The following is an 8,752-nucleotide window of genomic DNA, read 5'->3' on the forward strand; positions in this document are numbered from 1 at the left end:
GAAGTGAGTTAAGTTAGTGGATGGAAAATCCCCAAACTACTAACTTGATATTTATCGTTTGAATACGTCTTTCTAAATTCTTCAGATGTTCTTTAAATGTCTTTTTTCCAAGATAACCCTCTCAAGAAGCATTACAAAGCCCAAATGGTATAGTCCAGATACGGTAGTAAAAGAAGTCTTCTCCAGACTTCAAGTCCAAATTAGAAAACTGCTAGCTAAGGTACCCAGTGTCTCTTTCTTCCTAAAGTGGTTTAACTGACCATATTATACGTAAAACTCGTGACTAGAGACACCCGTATACTCCAAATTGTTGTTTTTGAGATCTGTGCGTCAAACACAGTTGCGTGTCCCCTTCCCCTCAAACACCAAAGCAATTTTTGAGCTTCATGGGATGCAGAATTGCGCTTTAAACAACTGAAGACAACAAGGCCTAAGAAGGTTATTTATGGTAAAAAGTATAGTTATAAATAAGTGTTTCTATTTTGTATTCAATTCGTCGAGTATTTTGTATTTTGGTCACGTCAACAAATAGACAAATAATTTGTGGTATGTTTTAAAATTTGACACTTGACACAAAACTCACAGACGTTTGATGACAATTAATTCTTGTGTGTCAATGTGAGTTTCGTACTCAAAGTGCTTCATAAAATGAAAAGCTAATAAGATACAGGCTTAGAGTAAAAATAATTTATTATGCGAACATTAAACGAATATTATTCTTTCTAATCAATTTCTAATTAAATTTCTAAAAATTTCACCGAAGATTTAGGTCTTATAAATATGGAAAATCACCGGTCAGTTAAGTTTGATTGTCAAGTCGTTTACATCGATTTTAAAACATTATCATTAATAAATGATCAAAATTTCGATGTCAGATGTTACTTTTTTATACATTCGATTGTTGATTGTTCCTAAATTTTTTTTGGTCAACTGTTACACCAGATGTATCATAAACGTACTGTTTAAAATTTAAATGTATATTAGAATTATAGCTTTTAAGCCACAATCATATATTACTCAACATTTTATATCCTTAGTGAACTGTTTTTTGTATAAAACGATAAGATCTGTCCATATATTTTAGCAGTTTAGCTTTTATAATGACTTATTGTATTGTCCATTTTATCTGTAATCATCTTTTGTGATACGTATTATAAATGAGGAATATACCTATATAACGATAAATATGTAGTTTCATTTTAAAATTCCCGCATAAATTTGTTATTCATACTTCAGTCAAGACATTATCTATTGAACAAAGATGTCTTTAGTACCAGAGATGACTAAATATGAATAAGTTGGCACACATGAAACGTGACTATGGTCGCATTCAGCTGACGAAACCTTCGAGCAACTGTTGTAAAACCATGTAAAATATAAAAATAGAAAGTTTTTGAGGTCATACAGGACGTGATATCGTATATATGATCGAAACTTACATACATGTCGTGCATTCCACTAAGCACTCACGACAATCACATCTTTCTAGTTCCTCCAGAGCGTTTTAAGAGGTTATGTTGTAATTAGTAATGTCAGTCGACACATACATGATGTAGTCAACTCTCTCACGGAGTTTTTAAATTCACTGGAATTGCCTGGATTACCACCTCACACATATTTTGAACGTTTACAATTTCTGGCACGTCTGGCCTTTGCGATGACCATAAATAAATCGCAAGGCCAGACGATGGAATCAACTTCATCTTTGTGTATTTACACACCACAAAACAAAAAATATGGTTTGACAGAAGGTATTAAATTGATTAAAACACTGTATCATAAGTTTGTGTGTCTGTCAATATCAAATTGAAACTCTGTTTTGAAAGTAAGTAACATCATGTGTAATTCATCCAAATAATAATAAAACTTCATTTATACCAAGCATTTTTTTTATTTGTTTTAATAAAAAATTATATTTTAACATTTAATGTTTTAAATAATTTACAAACATTTATATAAAATGACACAGTAGATTTAGTGCTGCATAAATAGTAAAGGATAATGGAAGTTATCACTCGAGATTATAGAAAAATTACTAGAACTAAGTGGTTGAAAAATATGTAAAAATTTGGTTAAATTCAAGAAATGTTAAATTAAAAATAGAGAAGCCGTATACAATTTCAAATAAATAAAGCATAGCGGCCTGAGAGATTATATCGCCATCTGGTATTGATTGACGTTATCGATCTCAACTAATATTATATATAATGATATTATATATTTAAAAACGCTAAAAATCGGAAACTTCGTTTAAAAATTCACGTTTAGTTTTACCGTCGTGAGATGGCGCAATGTGATTAGATCCTATATAAAATTATAAACTTTTTAACTTTCTGTGAATATAAAAGAAATGTAAAGCTAAAATATTATTCCTTCAGCAGTTGATGAAAAAACATTAACATTTAATTGTTTTAAATAATTTATAGACAAACATTTATGTATATTGTAATGGATAATGGAAGTTATCAATCATGATTATAAAAAAAATTACCTAGAATTAAGTGGTTGAAAATATGTTAAATTCTAGGAAGATTAAATTGAAAAAGTAGAAACTAATTCCAAATAAATAAGGTATAGCGGCCTAAGAGATTATGTTGCCATCTAGTAATGGATAGCGTTATCAATCCTAACCAACATCTACAGAATCACATATTTGGAAACGTTAAATACAGGAAACTTCATTTAGAAATTCAGATTCGGTTTTGCCGTCGTGAGATGGCGCATTGTGATTAGATCTTATATAAAATATTAACTTTTTAACTTTCTATGAGTATTGAGGAAAATAAGGAAAATTTAAAGGGCGTTAAAGCCGAAATATTAGTCCTTCAACAGTTGATGAAAAAACATTAACATTTAATTGTTTTAAATAATTTATAGACAAATATTTATGTATATTGTAATGGATAATGGAAGTTATCACTCAAGATTATAAAAAAAATACCTGGAATTAAGTGGTTAAAAATATGTTAAATTCTAAGAAGATTAAATTAAAAATATAAAAACTACTTCCAAATAAATAAGTTATAGCGGTTTAAGAGATTATGTTGCCATCTAGTAATGGATAGCGTTATCAATCCTAACCAACATCTACAGAATCGCATATTTGGAAACGTTAAATACAGGAAACTTCATTTAGAAATTCAGAATCGGTTTTACCGTCGTGAGATGGCGCATTGTGATTAGATCTTATATAAAATATTAACTTTTTAACTTTCTATGAGTATTGAGGAAAATAAGGAAAATTTAAAGGGCGTTAAAGCCGAAATATTAGTCCTTCAACAGTTGATGAAAAAACATTAACATTTAATTGTTTTAAATAGTTTATAGACAAACATTTATGTATATTGTAATGGATAATGGAAGTTATCACTCAAGATTATAAAAAAAATACTTGGAATTAAGTGGTTAAAAATATGTTAAATTCTAAGAAGATTAAATTAAAAATATAAAAACTAATTCCAAATAAATAAGTTATAGCGGCCTAAGAGATTATGTTGCCATCTAGTAATGGATAGCGTTATCAATCCTAACCAACATCTACAGAATCACATATTTGGAAACGTTAAATACAGGAAACTTCATTTAGAAATTCAGAATCGGTTTTACCGTCGTGAGATGGCGCATTGTGATTAGATCTTATATAAAATATTAACTTTTTAACTTTCTATGAGTATTGAGGAAAATAAGGAAAATTTAAAGGGCGTTAAAGCCGAAATATTAGTCCTTCAACAGTTGATGAAAAAACATTAACATTTAATTATTTTAAATAATTCATAGACAAATATTTATGTATATTGTAATGGATAATGGAAGTTATCACTCAAGATTATAAAAAAAAATACTTGGAATTAAGTGGTTAAAAATATGTTAAATTCTAAGAAGATTAAATTAAAAATATAAAAACTACTTCCAAATAAATAAGTTATAGCGGTTTAAGAGATTATGTTGCCATCTAGTAATGGATAGCGTTATCAATCCTAACCAACATCTACAGAATCGCATATTTGGAAACGTTAAATACAGGAAACTTCATTTAGAAATTCAGAATCGGTTTTACCGTCGTGAGATGGCGCATTGTGATTAGATCTTATATAAAATATTAACTTTTTAACTTTCTATGAGTATTGAGGAAAATAAGGAAAATTTAAAGGGCGTTAAAGCCGAAATATTAGTCCTTCAACAGTTGATGAAAAAACATTAACATTTAATTGTTTTAAATAGTTTATAGACAAACATTTATGTATATTGTAATGGATAATGGAAGTTATCACTCAAGATTATAAAAAAAATTACCTAGAACTAAATGGTTGAAAATATGTTAAATTCTAGGAAGATTAAATTAAAAATATAAAAACTAATTCCAAATAAATAAGTTATAGCGGCCTAAGAGATTATGTTGCCATCTAGTAATGGATAGCGTTATCAATCCTAACCAACATCTGTAGAATCACATATTTGGAAACGTTAAATACAGGAAACTTCATTTAGAAATTCAGATTCGGTTTTGCCGTCGTGAGATGGCGCATTGTGATTAGATCCTATATAAGATTATTAACTTGTTAACTTTCTGTGATCTATGAATATAAAGAAAATAAGAGAAATTTAAAGCCGAAATATCAGTCCTTCAACAGTTGATACAAAAACAGTTCATTTTGTGATTCCGATTCTGATTTGTAGGTATTTGTATTCTACGTAAGTATACTGGAAAGTTTTTATATTGAAGCGATTGTTCATGAACGTAATATTGTTTAAAAATAAGTTCCAACCCTTATACCTATATAACTAGTATGACACAATGTGGGGGTGAATGAAAAATTACATTTTTTCATCTTCAGCTTCACTTTACGATTGCTTAATTATTTAAATACCTTCTCAGTCATAGAAATATATTATAGAGACATAATATTCCTCAATTCACTTCACAATTTCATTCTGTGAGAGAGGTAGAAGTTAGTACCTATATTTTACCATACAAAAAAATATCCAACTACCTGCGCGTGAAATTGCGTGAGGTTCAATTATTGAAAGGTGAAACCGCTCTTGCTTCATACCTAAAATTGACTGGATCAAGTGGCTCAAGGCGTTGAAACCGACCGTTTTTATACCATATCTGTTTCATTCAATACATCTTGCATTATTTGAATTGTATCAGAGATCGTATAGTTTTTTTAGATAATGGATATTATATTTCATCACCAAACATAGTACTTCCAGGTATTTTATGTTAACGTACGTTTAATATTTCAAATTGTTCGAGAATAATTTTATCTTAGCGAATTCAAAATATATTGTATACAAGTTTATCGTTAATTGACGATTCTTTTTACAGGGACAACCATTCTAAATGTATAACATTCTGACAACAAAAGCTTGTCACCGTCCTGGCACAACTCGAACAATTGAAATTTGATGTCAATTATTATGGACCAATTTACAATTGACCTGATAATAACGTTTCTGTATACAAACAGACACAGGTCGATCTGTCCAAATAACAATGATTCTGGAACTTTAGGTCTTTATTTGCAGATCGCCTACTATACCCTGCGGACACAAGAGTGACGTCCTGTAAAAGTAAATAGGGCATATACTTGTTAAACCCCTGTCATCTTTTGATGTTGCCCTATTCACACTATTTCGTTTGTATATTTCATTCAAGTAAGAAGTTGAAGAAACTTGTATGTTCAGAATTTCTTTGACAAATGTTGATATAAAAGAAGTTGATGTGGGATATCGTACATATCGATCGGAAAGAATTATAACAATAAAAATTTTACCTACAAAAAAATAGAATTTATATCAAAGTCGAGCTGTTTCTTGTTTATTAAGAAACCATTAGAAACAAAAAATTGTCCAAGAAAAGTCTTTTAAATCTCCAAATTCACAAACCTTCAAGTCTTCAAGCGACAAGATTTTTATTTTCACCAAAAAACTCCTCTAAATCATCCATTTTGACATTATTGTACTATAATTTGAAAATCTTATTTTTCTTTCGAAATGGCTTTCATTTAGTATGTCGCGGTGTTCTTAACATCAAGTATATTGTGAAAAAGTTCAACTTTCCATTTGTGGGAAAACCTAGAAGTAGCTTAGTGCTAAATCTGGTATATATGAAGTCAGAAGGTGGAAATACAGGAATATTTTTAGTTAACCAAAAGCAACTTGTATTAAGATGAAAGAAAAAGCAGTTCATCTATTTTTCGGTCCTTTCCCTTCACAGAACAAACAAGTCTATTAGCTTTTTTGCAATTTTCATTTGTTTTTGATATCTATCTGTTCTTAATTGATTCTTAAATCTCCCATATCACTTGTAAACGAGCTTAAAGTATCTTAAAATAGGTTTCATAGACACGGACTATTAGTTACAAACACAATTATAAAAAAAAGTTAAAAAGCTAATTATTTGGTACAATATTCTGTATTGGACTGACTAATACTCGATATTATTTGTGCTAAATGTCGACTATAAAGATGCGGGAATAACCAAAGCAGTTCTAGATTGGAAAAATTTCCGATATTTCCAATAGCACACCATAGTTATCCAATAGCTTTAAAAATATGTTTATGTCTGCATCCAATAATCTAATCCTCAAACTGTGTACGTACAATCTACAATAAACTCTCTAAATCTAGGTAATCTATAGATGAATTATCCTTCAGAAAGATTTAGATAAAGATTCGTCACAAAGGATGTCAAAATATGAACTCTAAGGAGTCAACAGTTATATTAGTTTTATGAAGTATCATATTGGAAAGGTTCCAAAAATTGTAGAGCTATAAAGAGATCAATACAACAAACAACAAGAAACAGATATAAAGAAAATAAGAAAACTGATGTAAAAGGAAAACAATAGTGCATAGATGTTGCAGTTATAGGTTTTTATGACATTTTTATTATTAGAGAACTTACATTCCGAAATGAACAATGTTGGATAATTGTTAAAGAAGTAGAAGCTTTGGAAATCACAAAAAATGCAGATGATTCATGAAGATCTAGAGCTAATTTTTGTGTTAACCATTTTTTAAATTTAAAAAATCCTGTGTTAGACACATAACTCAGCAGATGAATGTCTTCTATCGTGTAAAAATAAGTGTATAAAAGTAAGGAAGAAATTTGTATTTTGAAAAAAGATCTATTATATAGTTGTTCCATAAAGTTTGTTAAAACTTGCAGCATATCTAAATGCATTTCAAATTATTAAGAATATACTTTTACTTTATTGTAAACATTAGATTTTATGATGATTTTTTCGCAAAATAATTCTCAAAACGCAAAAAAATCCAGTTTGTGGAACGTGGAGCCTTAAGTAATTAATAAAAAACTATAAGTTATCAACGTGTTTTGGAGCATTTTTAAACAAACACAGTAAGAAGAAACGTTTTATGATAATTTTACATATATTATTTTTTTTACGAATGACTAATGTTAATTTTGTATTTCATAAATGTTTGGATTATAACAGTGACCTTTAGAAATATGAACGTGAACATCAGAATACACTTGGACGTTATTTTCGTTGGTCTTTATTGAATGACACTTTTATTTCAAGTAAAAAACGATTACGGAATACATAAATTTCAATGTAAACACAATGTAACAACTTGCTTTTAATTTTTCTGTGTAAATATTAATAACACGCCACGGTTATAATTATAATCCCATTGAATTTCCATCTCTACAATTAACTACTCTACTTATTTGAATAGAAATCGATCAGTATCAAAAGGTTGTTTCAAAAAAAAGGTGGACACGGTCTCTAGGATAAGTAGAAAAATGGGGTTTCCTCGTTAGAAAATATACTAGAATAGAATAAATATACAAATACCCAATTTTATTTATTTATATCACTAAAAGAAAATCTTTTTATAGTCTTCAGAAACCGGAGGTAAACTATTCATTCAACGGTCTCTGTATTAAGTAAGTTTTTCGTGGAATTTTTTTTGTATATTTTACCTCCTATGAAAAGTCTTAAAACTTTGTTAATAGTAGAGTTGTTATAGTAATTATTATTACTCGTAATTGAAGCTAAAAGGACAAAAAATAATGTAAGTAATTTTTAATCCAAAAATCATAAACAAACCGTTTGAGTATCGCAGTTTTCAGTTAACCGAAAGTCTGTTTAAAAGACGTAAACAAGTAGGTATTTTACGAAGGTTAATCATCCCTCGAAATAATTGAACAAATTTATAGTACTAGTGACATAATAGGCAATTAAATTTGTTTAATTATCTGATTCACCTAAAAAATGAGACATGTTAAGATGTGAATCGAAGTAATGCATTTTCTTTTCAGAATTTCAAACAATCTTTAGATACTTAGATAGAGAGAGAGAAATGAATTTAATTAATATTTATACCAAGTAAATCTTTACGCGTAATGCTTTGTTCTTTCGAAAACAAAAGCCTTGTCCTCTTATAATTCGTCAACAGAAACACACCTCTCCGACTTTTGAATTATTTAAAGCTATTTCTAAATATAGTTATAAAATTAAGCAAAGGTATTGCATGAGGCAGGGAACAAGACATAAACATTCATTTAATATTTTATTTGAGCAAAAAGAGCAAACAAAACAAATCAAAAATCACTTAAAAAGGGCCGAGAAACGCCCATTTATGAAGAAAAGCCAAATGAAATGTAAACCGGAACGCCCCTATCAACTTGCATCACCAATGTAAAAGTGGACTGATCCGCCATCTTGATTGAGAATTTGTGGGGGCACCATCAGCGCCGTCCCGGCAGGACGAAGAACTT

This window comes from Diorhabda sublineata, chromosome 3, assembly GCF_026230105.1.
Source record: "Diorhabda sublineata isolate icDioSubl1.1 chromosome 3, icDioSubl1.1, whole genome shotgun sequence".
Classification (NCBI taxonomy): Eukaryota; Metazoa; Arthropoda; class Insecta; order Coleoptera; family Chrysomelidae; genus Diorhabda; species Diorhabda sublineata.